The following is a 22,877-nucleotide window of genomic DNA, read 5'->3' on the forward strand; positions in this document are numbered from 1 at the left end:
CCTCATCTTTTGTGTTGTTGTCTAATGTTTGAGCTAGTAATTGTACCATCAGCTCAGCTAGATTTTCCTTTTTTTCTTTCTCGATATTCTGGAATCTCAGGAAATATTCAGCCTTTCCATTTGCAACTGGATTACAGTTCCTTCCGATTCTCTGTTGCCCTGTGTTAGTCTCTAATTCATTTCCTCTAATTTTTTCTCTGTTCTGACTTCTCTTCAATTGTTTTAATCTTTTCTTCATTTTTTGCTAGCATTTGCTGAAAAGTCCCCAATTTTTCATCCATGCTTTGTATTTTTCCCTTGATCTCTCAGTCCTCATCTCACCCATTTTGGTCTTCATTTCAATATGGTTCTTAGTTATGGCCTCTTGTAACGATTGGAACATTCCTTGCATATCTTTCTGAATTGTATTCATTTTTTCCTGCTGAATTAAACTTTCTATCGACCTTTGGCTTGAAGGGCTTGACGTTGTTGATGACGGAGGGGATGATGATGCAGATGCAATTTTCCCCCTAATTTAGATAGGTTTGAAGTTGACATTTTGAACTATATCAATATACCAATAACTTTGGACAAAGTGCTCCACCACCATTCAAAATTCTCCAAGTCTTCCACTCCCCTTTTTAATATTAGCCAATAATTCCCCCCCCCCACTTTAATCCTCAACCACTTTCCCTGTCTTTTAACTTTGATTTTAACTTTAGGCTCTACAAAGATTGTATCTAAATTGTCCAGACAATCTCTTCAATATTCTTCTTAATTCACTTATTTGTTTTATGGGAAATAATATTTGTAATCCACAGGGCTCACAAAATCTCAATAGTTGCAAGTCATCCCTGTTCAGCCGCTCAGAAAACCGCCACTTAACTTCAAATTGAATCCAGATTTCACACTGCCCAATGTATTTGTAATCCAGAGAGTCAAATAATCTCAAGCACAAATTTCTACATCTTCCCAGTTTCCAAATGTCCAGTATAAACAGTTTGCAGGTGTTAATTCTACAAAACAGCACCCAATTAAATTTATCAGTTCAGTTCAGTTCCAAGAAGCCCAAACAATTCATATTTCATCAGACAGTTCAGGAGTTCAAGGTCTTCTCCTCTGAGTGACAAGTTCCATCAGTAGATGGCATCCTTATTCTATTTCTCCACTTTCAGCTGATTTCCATTTCAAACTTTCACTCCTGCAAACTTCGTTTTCCAGGATTATGATATACACAATATATCAAAAAGTTTCTTAAATATGGTCCATAAAGGAGGCAAAATATCCACAAATAAACTACCTGGAACTCCAGCCACTTAAAGGTCTATTTTTCACAAAGCACTCCCTTCTCCTTCGTTCAGTTCTGTCCACAGCTTGTGAAATTAGTCACTGCCATTCTTAAGGAGTGATTTAAAAAAACCACCTCCTCTGTTTTAGGGTCTCATTTCCAAGAAAAAGTTAGTTTCTGGGGCAAATTTCTCAAACAGAAGTTGGAAATTGAAAGTATCTCACCCAGATCTCGCACGCTATTACCCACTTGTTTCTTTTATTGCTCTTTCATCGGAGCTGTCATAGCCTCGGTCCAGCCAATTTAATGGCCGTCTCTTCCTCTGTCAGGATGAGGAGATTTCCCAGATCGAACAGGGAGTTTGCGGATTCCCTGTGATCAATGGAAGTTCCCCTTCTATCCCTGCCACCTCTCCAAGACAGCTTGAGTCCAACTGAATCCAATTAGACTTCCTGGTAGGTAGAATATGGCAGCTTAGTACGGAGCCCCATGAAAGCTCACCATTTTCGCCATGATGTCAGCTCTGCCTCTCTCTTTAGTTTTTGCAGGATGGATTCTAAAAACCCAGAATACCAAAGGAGACTCCAGGAAAAAAAATTATTAAGAAATTGTCCCTGAATGTACTCACAGTGGCAATGGTCCGTCCTTAATCTATCAAGTGAATCCAAATGGCAAGGATGTAAGGACAGTCTCTTGAACCAAAGGAGTTAGAATCACCCAAAGAAGCTGGTTTTGTTGGGCAAGTTTGATAGCTCTGCAATCGCTCTTCCCCCTCCATCCTCAAAGTTGCTTAGTTTAGGCATCAGAAAAGGAAGGTTAGATATTAAACAGGTTAAATACAACCAAAAAAGGAAATTATTATCTGATTGGGGTTAGAGCTGGAAGTTTGTTATCTCACAACTTGTAAGAGTAAATAGGAAGAGGTAACTTATCTGAGCAACCTCTCTTCCAGGTTTTAACTTAAAAAAGCAGATCAATCAAATGACAGCGATAAAGCTTCAACTTGAACATGGAAAATCCAGTACAAGCTTTTGATGTTGATTAGTTGTCACTAAATGGCAGTTGAGAAAGGGTTTTAGGTTCAAAAGATTTCAGTCTCCCACCTACAAATGGAGAAATTTTAACCAATATAGTATAAATTTATTCCCTCACATTATTTACAAGGGCAGGGAAATAAGAACAAAAAAAAATGTAGGGAACTGCTAACCTTTCTCTTTTTCCAATTCAGCTGGTTGATGTGCAACCAGCAAGTCACTTGGCTTCTTATAGTGTTGTTATAGCAAAGTGCTTTGGTTTTTATAAAGGATTTTCAGCCTGTTACAATGAATACACTAGTACCGTGATGGCGAACCTATGACACGTGTGCCTGAAGTGGTACCCAGAGACATGTTGCCTAGTAGATGTGTCGTTACCTGTTCCTCTTCTGGGTTTGTGGCGCGTATATGCACTTGATGATCAGCTGGCCTTTGTGCGTGTGGCAGTGCCAGAAACCGGAAGAGCTGGTCTTACATTTTCGGCATGAGCGTGCACGCCGGCTAGCTGATCGGCATGTGCGCATGTGCGGCAGTAACTGGAAGACTTGCTGGCTTGCGCGCCGGAAACCAGAAGTGCCTTATCCAAGGTGCGCATGCCCCCTGGGCAGCTCCTCTTCCTGGTCATGGCCCTGACAAGCGCACACACATGAAGTGCTCCCTTTTCAGCACTCAGTACCGAAAAGGTTCGCCATCGCTGCACTAGTATTTCATTGAGGCTGAAGCATGACTCTAGATTTGTGCCATAATATTCAATTTGGTATGCCTTTTTATTTATTTTTTCAAATGGCTTTCTCAGGCAATAGAGATATACTTCACCCTTTGAAAGGATGGCCATAGAATGAAGGGCAGTATGTGTTTTGCTTTGTTAAGTATACGTTTTCGGAATTGACAATCTAATCTTCTGTATACATCCTTGCAACATTTATTAATAAATACGATAACATCTAGACTAGGGAATTTCATGTAAATGGTAATACAAGTAAGTCCTCGACTTACAACAGTTCATTTAGTGACTGTTCAAAGTTACAACAGCACTGAAAAAAGTGACTTATGGTCAATTTTCATACTTACGACCATTGTAGCATCCTCATGAGCATTTGGATGCTTGGCAATTGACTCATATTTATGATGGTTGCGGCGTCCTGGGATCATGTGATTGCGATCGTCTGACAAGGCAAGTCAATGGGGAAGCCAGACTCACTTAACAACAGTTTGACTAATTTAACTACAGTGATTCACTTAACAACCGTGGCAAGAAAGATCATAAAATGGGCAAACTCACTTAAACAAATGTTTCACCCAGCAACAGAAATTTTGGGCTCAATTGTGGTCATGAGGACTACCTGTATATTAAATATTCCTACTGTGCTTGAGTGATCTCTTTTTGCAGAGTTGGTTACTGTATATTACAAATTTTTTCTTAGTGGGAGCTAATTATCAGAAATATTCTTATGCTGGAAATACTCATCAGAAACCAGAGAGAAGAAGCACAGGGCAGAAAATGAGAGAAAGAAATATAATTTGTCATTTAAACTGGCAAAGAAACAGTGCAAAAAACTGAACTTTTTTTTAATTAATATTTTTGCAAATAAACAAATCTTACTCATATCTTATGCATAACTGCGACCATTTACATATCATAACATTCCAATTCAAATACACTCTATACATTTTTACTATACATTTTAATTCTACTTCTATTTTGTCTATTTCTTTTTCTTTTTTCTATTCTCAATCCAGTTGTACCATTTCTCCCATGTTGCGTAGTATTCTGAATCTATTTGTCCTTTCATTTCAATTGTTAATTTGTCCATTTCAGCACAATCAAATATTTTTTTAAGTACTAAGCCTTTGGAAGGTATGTTTGTATTTCTCCAACATTGCTCGAAAGCTATCCTTGCTGCGGTAATTATATGTAAAATGATACCTAAATCTTCTCCTTTTTTAAATTTAAATTTTAAACACAAATTTTAATCTGTTTAATTATGGGGTATTTTAAAATTCAGCCTAAATTATTTAATTTGTTTTAATCTATTTTAAATTTTGTATCTCTGTGTTTTATCCTCTGGCTGTTCACCACCCTGAGTCCTTCAGGAGAAGGGCGGTATAAAAATTTAATAAAATAAATAAATAAAATAATGAATAATATTTTTTGTCGTATTTCCTTTTAACTATCCCTAGGAGAAATATTCCAATATTTTTTCGTTTCAGGGCACAACCACCATGTATGATAAAATGTACCTTGTTTTTGACCACATTTCCAACAATTCGGGCTTAAATTTTGGTATATCTTCGCTAGTCTAGAGGGTGCCAAATGCCAGTGATAGAACATTTTATATTGGTTCTCTTTGTACTTTGCAGATTTAGTTATCTTATAATTTCTATTCCAAATTTTCTCCCAATCCTCCAATTCAATACTATGCCCGACATTTTTTGCCCACGCTATCATAACTCCCTTCACTCTATCTTCAGCTCTATCAAATTCTAATAAGTAATTATAAATTTTTGTTATTAATTTTTCATCTGAGCCAATCAATAATTTGTCCAATTGTTCTGGCACCATGTCAATTCCATACTCATCTTTATCTTTTTTGTACTGTGATTGAACTTGCAAATAAGGCCACCAATCTATAATTATGCCGTTTTTCCAATTTCTGCCTGTTTTTTAAATTCCCTTGGCTATCTAGAATTTCATTGTATTTGACCATTTTACCTATATCCAAAGTGTTAGGATGGATCATCGCTTCAATTGTCGATAACCAACTGGGGAGTTTGATATAATGCTTTCTCTTAGTCTCTTGCCATATTTGCATCAGAGCTTCATTTACTTTATGTCTAAAAAAATATAAATGAGATTTATTCTCCTTATCCCATAAGAAGGCATGCCATCCTTTTTGTAAGTCATGTCCTTCCAATGTAAGTAATCTTCTGTTTCTCAAATTAATCCACTCCCTGATCCATACTAAAGTTGCCGCTTTATAGTAAGTCGCCAATCTGGAAACCCAAAGCCACCTCTGATTCTACTATCCTGGAGATCTGTTAATTTTATTCTTGTTTTCTTACCTGCCATATAAATTTTGTTGAAATTCTATTCAAATCTGTAAAAAATTTCTTCTCCAATTTTATAGGTATAGTTTGAAAAAGGTAGAGTAATTTCAGCAAGATATTCATCTTGATAGTTGCAATTCGACCTAGTATAGATAGCTGTAATGCCCCCATCTTTCCAAATCCAATTTTATTTGTTGTATTAATTTCATATAGTTGTCTTCTTTAATCGAGGAAACCTCGCTGTCAACAATTTCCCAATTTGTTATATTTCTGGTCTTGTTTTCTGATATGCACTTCCTGGAGACATATAATATCTACATTCTGCTTCACCAATTTCATGAATATATTTTTCGTTTTCACAAGATCATTCAATCCATTCACATTTATTGACAATAGTTGGGGTTTTTTTCTCCATTTTCTTAGTTGTTCACTGATCTCTGATTTCTATTTATTCTGGTAGTTCTTTGTGCCCTAGTTCTAGTACCTCTTTCTTCTTCTTGGTTCTCTTTTATCACCTTGCTTCTTTCTTCCAACTCTTCACCTCCAGATTCTTGCCTCTGTTCTTCTAGACTAGCTGTCTCCAATTTCTCTCTGCTACTTGAGTCTTCTCCCATCAGTATAATTCTTGGCCTTTGTCTAAATCGTTGACTTTAATTCTTTTACCCTGCCAGGATATCGACATTCCTTCTGTGATGATCCATCAGAATAATATGCTCTTCTTATTCAGCAGAGATGCTAGGAACTGGTAGTCTTTCCTCTGTTACCTAATCTGCCTAGGGAACGCTTCAACATTATGATTTCTTTTCCATTATAAAGCATAGGTTCGTCCCTTGTAATTTTATAGATGATATCTCGGACCTTCTTTCGCACGAACTTGATATGTACTTCTCTGGGCAGGTGATGGTGTTTTGCATAGTTTGGACTATTTATTTATTTATTTATTTATTTATTTATTTATTTATTTATTTATTTATTTATTTATTCAACTTGTATGCCCCCTCTGGAGGGCTTCTGCAATCAATCCCGCCATTACCCCTCCCAGATCTTCTTTCATTTCCACAACATTTTGGAACCTCAAATAAAAGGAGGATCTATCCATTTCAAAGTGTATCAACGAACTCTCCAGATCTTTATTTACCGCCATAATTTTTTGATCCATCTGTTCTAGTTTTTTTTTCCATTTGCTCAGTTTTCATTTCCACCGACTTAATTTTTTATTCATTCCTTTGTATCGCCTCTTGAATTATATCAGCTTTATTGTCCAAATTCTGTATATCGGTTTTCAGCTCTCCATGATTTTTTGTCATATCATCTCCTGCAGCTTAACCATGGTGTCCTGTACCGTTAAAAGGGTAGATTGCAACATTTGGGAAGTCAGGCTAGAACTTGATTTTTCCATGAGTAGCATCTCTTCTATCGATCTCTGAGTTGACGGAGAAGCTGTTGCCGCCGTTGGGTTGGATGCTGTCTTTTTCCCTGCCCTCAGTGTTGTAGTGGTAATGCTTGTCATTTCTCTTAGAATTCTCTTTTGTTCTCCCAAAATTTTGTAAATCTTTTCCCAAATTACCATCCACCATTTTTATAAATACTAATAGTTTCTTTTTATCCTTCGAGATTACTTCTGTTATATCTATAATTCTTTCCTTTAAATAGATTAAATTAAACCACCGATAAGTTGCTAATGATTATTAAATGTCTTCCCAATGTCCTATAGCTATAAATCAATGTAAAAGTGTACAGTACAATACAATATGACTAGAAATCATTAAATATGTTTCCTCTATATTCAACCAATTAAGTTGATTTAATTAATTAAGTTGTCAGGTTTCGAAGTCGTCTTGAATAAATTGCATTTCAAACAAAGTCTTTGAAAAGAAACTCTAATTTATTAAGCATGTACATTCTATCTCCGACTCATTGCAGCCAAGCCTGGCTTCCTCAGGCAAACCCTCCTTTTCCTTTCTCCACTCCTCTATACTCATTGGCCATCTTCTCCGTCACTCTGCCCCTAATCTACTGCTCCCCTCAAAGGAATTTCTGCCCTCCCATCCCATCTGTGTTGACGGGGACAGAGGTCAACCCCGAGGCCCCTCATATGTGGGGTGCCGCAAGGGTCGGTCCTCTCGCCTCTCCTGTTCAACATTTATGTGAAGCCGCTGGGTGAGATCATCCGTGGTTTCGGGGTGGAGTACCATCAGTACGCTGACGACACCCAGCTGTACATCTCCACCCCGGATCACCCCAACGATGCCCTTGAAGTGATGTCCCGGTGCCTGGAGGCCGTACGGATCTGGATGGGGAGGAACAGGCTCAGGCTCAACCCATCCAAGACCGAGTGGCTGTGGTTTCCGACGTCCCGATATAGTCAGTTGATGCCATCACTGACTATTGGGGGCGAATCATTGGCCCCCACGAAGAGGGCTCGCAACTTGGGCGTCCTCCTGGATTCACGGCTGTCTTTAGAAGAGCACTTGACGGCCGTGACCGGGAGGATTTTTCATCAGGTTCGCCTGATTCGCCAGTTGCGTCCCTTTCTGGATCGGGACTCGTTACGCCCGGTCACTCATGCCCTCGTCACCTCCCGCCTGGACTATTGTAATGCTCTCTACATGGGGCTCCCCTTGAGGAGCACCCGGAGGCTCCAACTGGCGCAGAGTGCGGCCGCGCGGGTGGTAATGGGAGCGACATGGCGCTCCCATGTGACACCTCTCCTGCGCGAGCTGCACTGGCTCCCGGTGGTCTTCCGGGTGCGCTTCAAGGTTTTGGTTACCACCTTTAAAGCGCTCCATGGCTTAGGACCTGGTTATCTACGGGACCGCCTACTACCACCAATAGCCTCCCACCGGCCAGTACGCTCTCATAGAGAGGGACTCCTCCGGGTGCCGTCAGCCAAACAATGTCGGCTGGCGACCCCTAGGGGGAGAGCCTTCTCTGTGGGGGCACCTACCATCTGGAATGGGCTCCCCCCAGAGATACGGAGGATCCCGGATCTGCGCACCTTCCGCCGCGCTGTGAAGACCTTTTTATTCCATCAGGCGGGCTTGGCCTAATCTCTTCCCTTTTTAAATATGTAAATTTTAATTTGTTTTTAAATTATTGGGGTGTTTTAATTTGTCTGGGCCAAAATGATTTAATTTGATTTTATCTGGTTTTTAAATTTTTTGTATCTATGTTATTTTATTGTCTGGCTGTTCACCGCCCTGAGTCCTTCGGGAGTAGGGCGGTATACAAATCAAATATAATAATAATAATAATAATAATCTCTTAGGTGATATTCTCTCCAGTGAAAATAAGTAAGTAAAGGGTCAAATGTCTCTTTCCAAATGCCTCCACTTCTTCTTCTTATGTCAGCACTGGAGTAAGTGTGGTGTGGAATGCTGACATCAGTAATTAATTAAATTAAATTAACTATAGTAGATAAATATAATTTCCAATAAATATTAATTATTAATAATTCTGTTTTAAATAAAGTACCTTCAATACAATCTAAATAGCTATAAATTAATATAGATATAATTATGTATGACTGTAAGTACAAACTTACTAAGGGAAACGATACACAAAAGCAATATGCAAGGAAATCGTATTAATCAGGGTATTATTCACTATATACAAAGTAACAATCTGTTTGATATTCAGAATTGGGCGATTCCACTGTTTAAATATTATAGTTCTCTGGGTTTTTCAATGATCTTAGATAATGTCGTCCTCATTATCCATTCTGCCTCCTTCAATTTTTCTGTTTAGTCACTCAGTGTTATGTCCAGATCTCTCAATCCCAACAATTCCTCTCTCTTCTCCTCTCCGCCCTTTCACTGTCTCTTTCTAGCATTTTTACTTTCACTATTAAGCTCTGGATTACCCAAAACACTCGCCTTTCACTTCTTCATCTTATATCGCAATTCTCCTCCAACGGATGCTGTCCTCACCAATTTATTCCTGGCTCTGTCTGTTCTCCACTCCTCTCCAGGCTCCTCTCCTTTCACTCTCGTGCTCTCTCTGGTCACCCGTTTTTCCTCAGTCCTGAATCTCCTTTTTTAATCCCCTGATTCTCTTATCAGTTACCAAGACGAGGGTTCCACCTTTCTCCTTCTCCTTCTCTTTTCCATCCTCCGTTGTCTTACACTCTCCCACTCTTGCTCTCACTTTTACAGTCTTTTCCAATTTTTCCTTTCTTTTAGCTCCTCTCTCTCTTGCTTTTTAGCAAGTCACAGCTCTTCTCTTTAAATCGCCACTAGTTTTCCAGTGCGCTGCGTCTACACTCCATAGCTGGGTAAATCCTACTCATCTCTGTCAACAACTGAGAGAACTTTCAATTAATTTAAGTCGTCACTCTGTACTCTAACCACGCCCCCTCTGCCCTCAATTCCCCAGTCTTTCTCTCAGTTGCTGTCAGACTAAGAGGATTTTTTTGCCTCTGTGCTCTGTGTAGCCAGTGCATTTAGGATCTTTATTTTATTTTGATTATCTCCCTTTTTCGCAATCGGTGGAGAGCGGAAGATTCGATTTTAAGCGCCCGCTGATCAGCTGTGTGGCCGGTAGCATGCCTGCGGCTAAAGGCAGCTCTGAGCGTAGCACGGGGAGCGCTTACAGCTGCTGGACTCTGTCCCTTCGGGGCGGATCCGGCCAACAATACAGCCGCCGGTGGTGAAAGGGCTGGGCGGTTTGCCATCATAACCCTCACCACTCCATTTCCCGAGCTCTCCTGTCAGTGAGGGGCGGCAGAGCGGTGCGCGCTTCGTTTTTCGGCGCCTTCTTTGCCTTTGGATGAGCGGCTGCGGTCCCGGCAGTTATGGGCGGCGCCATCATTCGTGAAGCATCTGTCAGTAGCTGGCCGGCAGATCCCATGGGAGTGAGTCTGCCTCATCTTGGGGGGCTATGCGGCCACTTCTAGGTCGCCAGCCTCAGCGCCTCCCTTTTACCACTTTCGGGGCCTTGCGCCTCGTAGCGATAACGAGCCTTCGTGGGACTAACGGTTGCGGCCGCCATTTTGTTTGCCGCTATCCCGCCCGCTATTTTGCCAGCGTGTTCCCTTTTCGCCTCGCAGCGATCTCTGCTTGTTTGGGGGGGGATTCCCATCCCACACAACACTTTGCGGGCCGTTTGGGCTGAGTCGGCCTGGTTATTTGGCTGCATTAAACCTTGGGAGGCTCGTTTGAATTCAAGTTGACAGTTTCGCCGTTTGGTCATTGTTTTCGGTTCGACTTCCTGGTCGGTGCCTTGTGGAACCTCAACCTTGCGGCAATTCATCTGTTTGGCTTCTGGAGCAACTTTTCGCCGTGTGGCAATGGTAGATTCGTCTCTCTCGTCAGAGATGGAGCAAGACACCAGCCTTCCCAGGCCCGCCAGGTCGCAGAAGAAGAAAAAACAGGGCAAGCGGCCTAGATCCGACAGCCGCAAATCCCTTCCTGCTAAAGTCTTGGCGGCTGCCGACAAAGACGCTCTCCGGTGCCATAAAGCCCTTGAGCGGCGGTTAGATAAGGCGAAGCAGGCTGCGGCATCTTCATCCAACAAGGCGCCAGGGCCTTCTCCGTCGACATCGCTGGGCTCGATATCTTCTGCTCCCGGAACTCTGAATCCAGTTCCTCTTGCTTTGTCGAAGGGTGTTTCTCAATCCCTACCTGATGTCTCTGCTGCCGGCTTGGGTGCTTCTCAACCACCCCACAGACGGGCTCCTACTGCCACATTTACTCCTACTGCAGCGGGCCTTCGTGCAGCTGAGCCGCTGCCTGTGGGGGTTCAGTTTGATTTACAGACTATGCTTTCCACGGCCTTAGTGGCCATCATGTCAGCGAGCGCTCAACAATCTTCTTCAGGACAGTTTACTGGGGCGTCTCAGGCGGTGCCTTATACTTCAGCTTCCCATAGATCACATTCTCCTCATAGACACGAGTCTGACTCTTCTTCGGATTCGGATCATAGGGACGACTATCCTGAAGAGCTCAAATTTTCTGAGGATGAGGGTTTGCTGCCTGATGCCCCTGCCTTTACGGGGTTATTTCGACCTGTTTTGTTTAAGTCACTCCTCCACAAGGCGCGTTTAACAACTAATTTGGGGTCGGTGGGGGTGCAACCCACTCCGTCCCAGTCGGAGGTTTGTCCACATGATGCTTTGTTCAAGCAGGCAAAGCAGGAAAAAGATTTTGTACCATGTCCCCAACTGTTCATGGAAGTTCTTTAAGCTCCCTGGGCTCAGCCCAGGTCCTTAACTGCACCCAGTAATCAGGACAGAAAACTTTACTGTCCTGCCCCGGAATTGGAGGTGTTACTGGAATTGCCAGCTGTCGATGGGCCGGTGGCGAGCCTCTCTTCTCAGTCGGTGATATCGTCAGATCTGTTGGACGGCCTGAAATCGGATGATAGGCGCATGGAACTGGCCTTTCGCAAATCTCATCAAACAGTGGCCTGGGCCATTAGAACAGCTACGGCTACTTCCTTTTTTAATCACGCTTCATTGATCTGGCTGCGACAGTTACAGGAACGCTTGCCTCCCGAGGCAACCATTTACACCAAGACGTTAATAAGATCATTGCGGCCACAGAATGTTCAGCAGACGCGTCACTGAATTCTGTTAAGTTCGCTTCACGCACCATGGCGGCTTCCATCACGTCCCGACGTCTTTTTTGGCTGCGTCCTTGGAAGGCTGACGTCAAAACAAAATGGAAGCTGGCAGCAGCCCCTTACAAGGCGCCCAGTCTTTTTGAGGCCGCACTTGAGCCGGTCCTTGTAGAGGACAAAGATAAGCGAAAAGTTCTGCCTTCCGCTTTTCGCAAACAGGACAGACGTTACACACCCTACACACCACGGCAGTCCTTTCGGTCCTATTCCAGGGCTGGGGGTCCTCTGCCTATCGGCAACCATTTCAGTCTTCGGACCGTTTCTCAGACAGGCAGAGGTTTCGCTACCGCGGACGACCTCAGACCGCTGCAAAATGTCCCTTTCGGGGATCCAGCTCCAAGTCCTTCTGGTGGGGCAAATGACTCACCAGCATCCGGGCCGGTTGGCGGGTGTCTCCAAGCATTCCACCGCCAGTGGGAACTGTTGACGTCAGATGTTTGGATACGGCGTGCCATCTCCGAGGGCCTTTTGATCAAATTCGCGGACCGTCCACTGAGCCATTTCATCCGGTGCCCCATTCCGTGTCAGCCAAGCACCATCGCCTGATGCTTGCGGAGATAGCGCACCTGCTGGACATCAAGGCGATAGAACCGGTTCCGCCAGACCAGTTGGGGACCGGATTCTATTCAATTCTGTTTTTGGTGCCCAAGAGCTCGGGGGGCATCAGGGGGATTCTCAACTTAAAACGACTGAATCTGGCAGTACGTTACCGCCGTTCAAAATGCACTCCCTACGTTTGATCCTTTCCTCAGTGCATCAGGGGGATGTTATGCAGTCGGTGGACTTACGGACTATCTACACGTTCCAGTGCATCCCTCGCATCGCTAGTTTCTACGCTTCGAGTTTGCGGACAGACATTTCCAGTACTGTGCCATGCCGTTTGGGCTTTCCTCAGTGCCCAGGACTTTCACCAAGTTGGTGGCGGCGGTCGCCGCAACTCTCAGCATGATTCCTGTAAGAATTTTTTTTTTCCCAAAAAATATTTTTTATTTTTTCCAATATAACACTTAAAATACATCTCTTTCGAGAGCGAAGTCTCGATCCGGTCATGAATAGGTACATTTTAAAAAGGCTCCATTCACAATTTCCCATTATATCTTTTAAAATTCAAAATCAAAACACAGAAAAAATTTTAGTCAAAGCTCTACAGTAAAAGTTCGAAACCTATAAGAACAAGATTTAATATAAATTCTAACATCATCATCTAAACAAATCTATTATATCAATACAATTTTAATTTCAAATTAACTCATTTTTATTTCTATTAATCAATCTTAATCATATCTTGTTCTTCTTCACCTTATATCTTTTTCCATCAGTATCAAAAAAGATTTTTTTAACAATATTCTAACCTCTTGTTCTAATTATTTACCTTACAATTTTATCACCACAAATCTTGATTTCAAATTCTATACCACTCCATTCTTATTACACTTTATAAAGCAAAGTTCTATCTAGTTCTTAGTCTCTCGACCTTTTCCTTAATTCGTAATATCTTAAACTTTATCAATTTATCTTTGATTTTATCTCCCTTGTCATCTATTACTCTTTTCATGTTACACAGACACACAGATTTATCACAAAAATACGTTTTGTTTAGTCTAATTTCCAGGATATTTTCTTCCATACCTCCCTCTGTTATTTGGCTATTATTCAACATATTCTGTTTGGCTAGTTCCCAACATATTTTTCTCCAAAACACGAACTATTTTTGGCTAATTTCAATATAATCTCCTCCAAGCCTATCATCGTTATTGGCTGCTTTCCAGCATATTATATTTGGCTGATTTCCATCATAGTTTCCTCCTATACTCCCTCCATTGTTTGGCTGATTTCCAGCATATTCTCCTGCAGCTCTCCTCCTGTTTGTTTGGTTGATTTCCAGCATTTTATTGGCTGATTTCCAGCATATTATGTTTGGCTGATTTCCAGCATAATCTCTTCCAGGACTCCCACTCTTATTTTGCTGATTTCCAGCATAGTCTGCTCCAACTCTCCTATAATTATTTGGCTGATTTCCAGCATTTTAACTAGTTCCAACATATTTCCTCCGAGTCTCAAACTCTTATCTAGTTAGTATCCATCCCTCTTATTTTAACTTCCCCTTAACATATAATTATCTATTTTATGTCAGCTTCCAGCACAATCTTTCAAATTAATTCTCAATATATTTCATAATAATCATCATTTCCAATATATATTAAATTAAATCACAATTTATCACTAATATCTGTGTGTTTGATAGTTTGTTCAATAAAGCCTTAGTCCAGCATACTCATCAAATTAACATTTGTTTACCAATTAATATTAAAGCATATTACATCAAGCAGTAAATTTTCCTTAAAATTGTCTCACAATAATATATACTCTTCTTTATTGTTTTTAACCACCTGTATATCATCCTCTATTTTAATTGCCATCTCTTATTTTCTATTTTTATTACTCAAAAAGCTTTTCTGTTTTTTTCCAAAAACCATATATACTTTTAGGCTTTTAATCTTTACATTTCAGTTCAGTTACGTTTAAAATTTATTACTTTACTTCCTACTTTTCTTCCTTTTTCTATCTGTCCATAATTGTTCCATTTCAAAGTTCATCCATTCGAATTTAAAAAAATTCTGTATGTTCCTTTAATGCTTTTATAGTCTGTTCCGTGTGTAGTGCATCAACATCAACTTGGACATTAGACAATGGAAATTAACAAGCCTTGAAAAAAAAAATAGGTGTGGCGCAGATTCCTGTAAGAATTCTATGTTATCTGGACGATGTCCTGGTGCTATCGTCCTCCCGGACACAAGCAGCTCTCGACATGGAACTGGTGCTCTTGGCCTTTCGTTCTCTGCTCCTAAGGCCGCGGCGCCTGTTATCCCTGCGCCCTCCAAAGAGGAACAACGCCACCATCGTGCAATGGAGAAGGCTTTCTCTAAGGCAGCCCATCAATCTCGGGCTCCAGCCCCCAATCCAGCCCACCAGACCCCTCTTGCATCAACCTCCCAGGTCATGGCTGATACCCACAATTCCAGGGAGCTATCTCCAGACCGCCCTCCTTCAGCTGGGCCACCTCCCCCCCCAGGGAAGGAACCTTTGTTCCAGACGCTGTCTGAGGCTGTTTCCTCTAGGAGCTCTTCTCCAGCTCCACCTCAGGACCCACCTGCGCCCACTGCTCCTCCTCAGGTGCCCGAAGCCTTTGAGGCTATGCTAACCAGAGTCATCCGAAACGGCTTCGCCCAATGTTTACAGCAAGTGGGGTTGCCTTCTGCACCCCCTCCTCAACCCCAATGCCAACTTTGTGGGTTCGATGACCAGTCCCTTGACCTGGAACAGGATGACTATGACTATGCGGGGGACTTAGCTTTGACGTCGGATCATGAAGAGGCCCCAGATGCAGCCCTTTCTGACGATGAAGGATTGATACCGGATCAGTCACCGTTTATTGGTCTTTTTAACCCTCAGATGTTCAGATCCCTACTGTTTAAGGCCATTGCCACCACCCACTTGGGTGAGGTTCCATCGGCTGCCTCCGCTCCCACTCCCTCGGACCCCGCTTCTGCTCTCTTTGCAGAACCAACTGTGGCTCCGGAAACAGTCCCGGCACCAAAGCTTTTTCTAGACGTGCTCCAACGCCAATGGTCGCTTCCGGGCGCGGGTCCCAGCCCTAACAACTTAGACAAACGACTCTACAATTCTGCTCCAGCCTTGGCCGACCTTCTCCAACCTCCGGTCATTGACTCTCCCATCGTCGCCTTGACTAATCCAGTCCACCCTACGGGCCCGCCCAAAGATTCCCTTCGTCCGGAGGACAAGAGAGCAGAGAAGACGCTCGTCAAGGGACATCTCGCGGCTGCTTGGTCCATCCGGGCCTCATCCTCGGCGACCTTTTTTAACCGTGCGGCACTTCTCTGGTTGAGACAGCTGCAAGACCGCTTGCCCCGTGCCGACCTCAGGGCTCATCAAGATCTCAATAAGATTGCCGCAGCCCTGGAATATTCAGCGGATGCCACCCTCAACGCTACGAGATTCGCTGCCAGGGCCCTTGGCTCTTCCATCACTTCGCGCCGCCTTCTCTGGCTCAGGGGCTGGCAGGCGGATATGCGTAGTAAGTGGCAGCTCGCCTCTGCCCCCTATTCCGCAGGTTCTCTTTTTGGACCCCCGCTGGAACCTCTCCTGATCGAAACCCGGGACAAGTGCAAGATTCTCCCTTCTCATCTTCGGCGGTCGGCTTCACGCTACACTCCGTATCCACGGTCCCAGTCCTTTCGTGGTCCTGACTCCAGCTCGTTCCAGCCACGCTACCACCGTCCCGCCCCTCCTCGAAGCTAACATCTTGACTCCCAGGTTAGATCGGGGGGTTGTAACCTGCCACGCCGTTCCTTTCGGGGAGGGCGGGGACGCTTTGCCAGACGAGGCAGATAGTTCCCGCAATGATATTCCTATAGGAGGTCACTTGTCCTATTTCTATTCCCAATGGGTCTCCTCTGTATCTGACGCCTGGGTTCTCTCCACTATTCGCTCGGGCCTTCTTTTAGAATTCCTCAGCCCTCCCCCCCCAGTTTTTATTTCCTGCCCTGTCTCTCGGGACCCGCAGAAGCAGGCCCTAGTTTCCTCAGCCATCAACCATCTCCTGGCTATTCGGGCTGTTCAGAGGGTGCCCCCTGATCAACAGGGCAGGAGATTTTACTCCCGTCTTTTTGTAGTCCCTAAGTCCTCGGGGGGATGGAGGGCCATTTTAGACCTTAAAGCTCTGAACCGGTACATAATTTATTGCCGGTTCAAGATGCACACCCTGTTCTCCATTTTGGAGTGCCTCCGCCCAGGAGATTTTCTCTCTTCAATTGATTTAACGGAGGCCTACCTCCATATTCCGATTCACCCTTCCAACCATCAGTTTCTCCGTTTTCATTTCATGGGGTCCCATTTCCAGTATAGAGCCTTGCCCTTTGGTCTCTCCTCGGCCCCGAGGGTTTTCACCAAGGTCATGGCTGCACTCATAGGTCATATCAGGTCCCTTCCCATTAGGCTCCAATTTTATTTGGACGATATCCTCATTATGTCTACTTCCCTTTCTTCGGCCACCAAGGACCTTGACTCTGTTCTTTCTCTTCTCCAATCCCATGGGTTCTCTGTCAATTGGGCCAAAAGCCACCTATCACCTTCCACAAGTATCGTCCACCTGGGAGCCACAATTGACACAGTCTCTTCCAGGGTGTTCCTCTCCCCAGACCGTCAACTGGCTCTCCGTGACCTAATTAGCCAATGCTGGGCTGCGGATTCTGTCTCTCTCATGAAACTCTCTTGCCTTCTGGGTAAAATGGTTTCCACTTTCGGAATTGTTCCCTGGTCTAGATTGCACTGCAGGGAGCTGCAGTGGCTCCTCCTCCCGTACCAGCGCGCTGGCAGGAGCAACTCTCTGGCCCGCATCCGTCTCCCTCCTTCAGTACGGTCCTCCCTCTGATGGTGGTCCTCAGAGGCAATCTCCAAGGGGAGCAATTACACAGAACCAGTGGACCGCCCTGGACCGACAACACAACATCAACTACCTAGAATTGCGGGCCGTGCGCCTAGCCCTCCTCTCCTTTCGATCTCTGGTGGAGGGCAAGGACATTCTAGTCCTTACCGACAACATGGCAACCAAAGCGCACTTAAACAAGATGGGGGGCACTCATTCCAAAGCTCTGCTTACGGAGACCATTCTGCTGGGCCGCTGGGCCGAATCCCATCTGTCATCCATCCAGGCGGACCACATTTCCGGGACGGCAAATCTACAAGCGGATGCCCTCAGCTGCTCTCCCGTGGATCACGGGGAGTGGAGCCTCTCTCCATCCCTCTTCTGGGAGATTGTCCGTCGATACGGGACCCCGGTTGTCGACCTGTTCGCCTCGGCGACGAATCACCTCCTTCCACGGTACTTCTCACGGTTCCCGGACCCTCAGGCAGAGGATTCCGACGCCCTCCGCTGCCCGTGGCCTCCCGGTCTTCTATACGCATTCCCTCCCCTTCCCCTCATCCCTCGTGTACTCAGGAAGATGTTGGCAGAGAAGGCAGATCTTCTTCTCGTCGCCCCGCACTGGCCACATCGCCCTTGGTACGCGGACCTGCTATCCCTCTCTGTAGCACCTCACTGGCGCATACCGGACTCCTTAGTGATGCTGACCCAGGGCCGTCTCACTTATCCGGATCCCAAGTGGCTTCACTTGACCGTGTGGAGGTTGAGCGGCATCTCCTAACAGCTCACCACGTCCCTCCTCCGGTGGCTACCACGATGCAAGCCACCCGCCGCCCATCTACAACCAGAATCTATGGAGCTACCTGGCGCTCCTTCGTTTCCTGGTGTAACCGTTCTGCGGTCAATCCTCTTTCGGCTTCCGTCCTCCACGTCCTTTCCTTCCTCCAAGCTGGATTCGAAGCAGGATTAGCTCCTAACACCCTCCGTCGTCAGGTGGCAGCTCTGGCTTCCGTCCTTTCCTGTGGTTCTCCGGACTCCTTGTCCCATCACCCCTTCATCCGCATTTTCCTCCGCGGAGCTACCAATTTCCGCCCTCCTCCTGTGCATCGTTTCCCTACTTGGGATCTGAACAAAGTTCTCACGGCACTCGCCTCGTCTCCTTTCGAACCGCTTCGTCAGGTTTCTCTCCGTTTCCTATCGTTTAAAGTTTCGTTCCTAGTCGCTATTACTTCGGCGCGCAGGATATCGGAGCTAGCTGCCCTGTCCACCCGCAGTAACCTTTGTATCTTTCACAGGGACAGGGTGGTCCTGCGCCTTGACCCGGCTTTTTTGCCTAAAGTTAACACGTTATTCCATAGGGCACAAGCGATTGTGCTCCCGAATTTTTGCCCTCACCCCACGCATCATCTGGAGCGCTCGTGGCATCGACTGGATGTCCGCAGGGCTCTGCGGATCTACCTGGCCCGGACTGCTCCTTTTCGCAAAACAGAAGCGTTGTTTGTTTCCTTTCAACCAGATACTGTGGGGGCCCGTGTCTCTAGTACTACCTTAGGACGATGGATCAGGGCTACTATCGCCTCTGCCTACCAACAATTGAAGCTGCCCGTCCCGCGAAACATCACGGCCCATTCAACCAGGAGCGCAGCGACTTCCGCCGCTTGGTCCACTCAAGCTCCTCTGGAAGAAGTCTGCAGGGCGGCCACGTGGACTTCTATTTCTCCGTTCATCCGCCACTACTGCGTGGATTCCTTCGCATCTGCGGATGCTGCCTTTGGTCACTGGGTCCTGCAGTCCGTTCTTCCCCCCTGAGGTATTTGGGCCGTTTGTTCCCGCCCTGGTGGACATGCAGCTTTGGTATGTCCCCAGTCTGACTGCCTTCCCTTCCTTCGGAGAATGGACGTTGGTCTTACCTGATACGTCCGTTCTCCGAAGGAAGGGAAGTCAGTCAGCCCCACCCTTGGGACCAGCCCTCTCGGTTGGTTGGGGGAGGGTGCTTTTAATTCTTTCTCATTTCAGGAAGACACGTCAGTCTACACCTACGCCCTCGCCGAAACACTGGGCCATGAGGGCGGAGTTATTCTGATTGGCAAGACTCGATCAATGCTGCATAGAGGAAGTCCTTCCCAGTCTGACTGACTTCCCTTCCTGAACGAGAATGGACGTATCAGGTAAGACCAACGTCCATTTTCTTTTTTCTTTGTTTTTATACGCACTATATGATATCACAACCCCTCTTAGATAGACCTTCATTGCACCCCATACTATTGCACAGGATGTTCCTTGGTTTTCGTTTTCTTTAAAAAAAGACTTTACTTCTTCTTTCAGTTTTTCTACACACTCTTTATCACTCAATAGTTTCACGTTGAACCTCCATCTCTGTTGTTTCTTTCTCTTTGTACTCTTCTACTTTATTTCTAGGGGGTTATGATCTGCCCAAGTATTTGGGCTGATTTCTGCCGTTCCTATTTCTAATCCAAGCTTCCTGGTGACCCATGCCATGTCTATTCTCGACCATGACTTTTGCGGGTTGGAATAAAATGTGTACTGTCTATCACTCGGATGTAGGGTTCGGCATATGTCAATTAGATTCAATTCCTCAGCTAAGTCAAAAAAAGCTTTTGGTAGAGTTGCCCTTTTATTTTTATTGGTTTTATTACTTTTATGGTCTTTATCCGAGTCCACAATTCCATTAAAATCACCTATTATACAAATGTCGTTATATTCCATTTTTCCTAATTGCTCATGAAGTTTTTTAAAGTATTCTCCCTGTTTTTTATTTGGAACATAAATACCCACTAGTAACATTTTGGAATTACCTCTCATAACTTCAATCATAAGAGTTCTTCCCTTTGTATCGTTGTATTTTAGTTCTGCTTCAATTCCTTTTTTAACATAAATTACTATCTCCCTCTTTTTTTTTTCTGCTAATGAAGTGAATGTTTTACCATATTTTTTGTACTCTAGACATTTACCCTCATCTTTTTTTATGTGGACCTCCTGTAAGCAAATTATATCTACATTTTGTTTTGCTAGTTTTGTAAGTGTTAATTTCCTCTTTTTACGATCATTTAATCCATTAACATTTACTGAAATTAGTTTCAGATCGTTCATTCCTATTTTCCTTGTCCGGTTCTTAGTTTCTGTTTGTTCTTACGGCTCTTACTGGTCTTGTTTTTTTCCCCTTGGCTTCTTCTTCTATCTTCTTCTCCTCTGTGGTTCCTTCCTTGATATTCCGTTGGTGTGAGGTTTCCTCTTCTAGATTTGTTGCCTCTATTTCCTCTTTGCTGCTTTGTTCTTCTTCCGCACCTCTTAGCTGGTCAAGAAAATCTTGCGCTGTACTCAAACTGTCTATTTTTATTTTCCTCCCCTGCCAGGTGATTAGCATCCCTTCTGGCAGGAGCCATCTAAATAATATATTCCTTTTATTCAGTTGCACAGCTAGAAATCTATAATCCTTTCTCACCTCCCTCACTCTTCTTGGCACCTGTTTTTAAATTATCACTTCTTTTCCTCTGTATGTTATTTGTCCTTCTCTCACCATATTGTACAGGATGTCTTTCACTTTTTTTCTCACGAACCTGACATGGACTTCCCTAGGGAGCATATTCCTCCTTACGTAATTTGTTTGTACTCTGTAGATGTCGTCCAATTCTCTGATGATCTCTTGCTTGTCTTGTTGGAGTACTTCCGCAATCAGTTTTGCCATCTTCTCTCCCAGGTCCTCCTCTTTGTCTTCTACAACATTTTGGAAACGTAGGTAAAACAACGCCCTGTCCATCTCCAATTGAATTAACGAATCTTCTAGTTTCCTGTTTTGCATCGTCAACGTCTGGTCTACCGTATCTAGTTTCTTCTCGTTTTGTTCTATTCTTAGTTCCGCCTTCTGGATCCTTTGTTCGTTGTTAAATATTGAGACTTGAATCTCGTTCATCTTCTGGTCCAGTGCATGAATATCTGTTTTTAATTTGGTATGATTGTTTGACATTTTTTCCTTCATAGCCATCATATTTTCTTGAATTAGCATCAAAGTTAATTGCACGGTTTGCAATGTGGTGTTGCTATGGATTTTTCCGTTTTGGATAGCCCTTCCATTGATTTCTGAGTAGCTGGGGAGGTCATAGTTATGGTGGGATTTGAGGGGGTCTTTTTTCCTGTTTTCAGAATCGTTGATGACATGCTTGTCATTTCTTTCAGGATTATTTTTTGTTCTCTAATTATTCTCTCAATGTTTCTCCAGATTATCATACATTGGCTGCCGCCTCTTTTTGTCTAATATTATCTGTTGTTTTATATTGGTAATGCCTTTTCTGATTCTTCAGATATGGGTAAGGTCTATTTATCAATCAATATCGATCTATCAGTCTATGTCGCTTCCAATCAATATCTTAGACAAGTATCAGTTTGTAGTATTAGTAATAGAAATTAATTTATGGTTTATAGTTAGCTTATACTTAATTAATGTAACAGTTAATAATTAATTGGTTAATAGAAATTGGTTATATTTGGTTACACTTGGGGTGATAAATTGGGGTACATTTTTGCTAGTCTCGCTAGTGCTAAATGCCACCTATAAAACATTTTATAGCTGTTTTCTTTGTATGATACTGCCATGGTCAATTTATAATTTTTCTCCCACAATTTTTCCCATTTATCCAATTCTATGTTATGTCTGGAATTCCTAGCCCAACTTATCATCGTTTCCTTTACTGTTTCTTCTTCCAATTTGTATCCTAATAATTATAGATATTTGTAATCATTTTTCTTCCCGATCCTAATTTATCTAATTCCAATTGTTTCCTGTTTATGCCAAATTGTTCCTTATCTTTTTTAAATCTAGTTTTGATTTGTAAATATGGCCACCATTCCAAATTTATTCCTTGTTTTTTTTCAAATCTTGTATTGATTTTAATTCTCCTTTTGCGTCTAATAAATCTGCGTATCTTACCATTTTATCTAGATCTGTGGTATTTGCTTCCATGTAGACAACCAAACTGGGACTTTCATATAATGATTCTTTTTAATCTTTTCCCATACTTTCAGTAGTGCATCCCTTACCTTGTGATGTTGAAAATAAGTGTGTGATTTGTTTTTCCCATCCCATAAAAAGCCATGCCAACCAAAGGTCATGGCCTTCTATTGTTAATATCCGCTTATTTTTAAGTTGTATCCAATCTTTGAGCCATGTTAAGGATACCGCTTGATAGTAAAGTTCCCATTCTGGTAAACCGAAACCTCCTTTTTTCCTACTATCTTGCAATAATTTGAATTTAATGTGCGGTTTTTTGACCATATGAATTTCGATGTCAATTTATTCAGTTGTTCAAAAAAATTTTCCCTAATGTTTGAAATAAATATAGTAACTTGGGCAATATGTTCATTTTTATCGTTGAAATTCTGCCAATTAATGATATTGGTAATTTAGTCCAGTTATTCAAATCTTTTTGTATTTGTAATAGGAGTGTATCGT

Source organism: Pituophis catenifer, unplaced genomic scaffold (genome assembly GCF_029215685.1).
Source record: "Pituophis catenifer annectens isolate HBS135680 unplaced genomic scaffold, rPitCat1.0.hap2 SCAF_7, whole genome shotgun sequence".
Taxonomy (NCBI): domain Eukaryota; kingdom Metazoa; phylum Chordata; class Lepidosauria; order Squamata; family Colubridae; genus Pituophis; species Pituophis catenifer.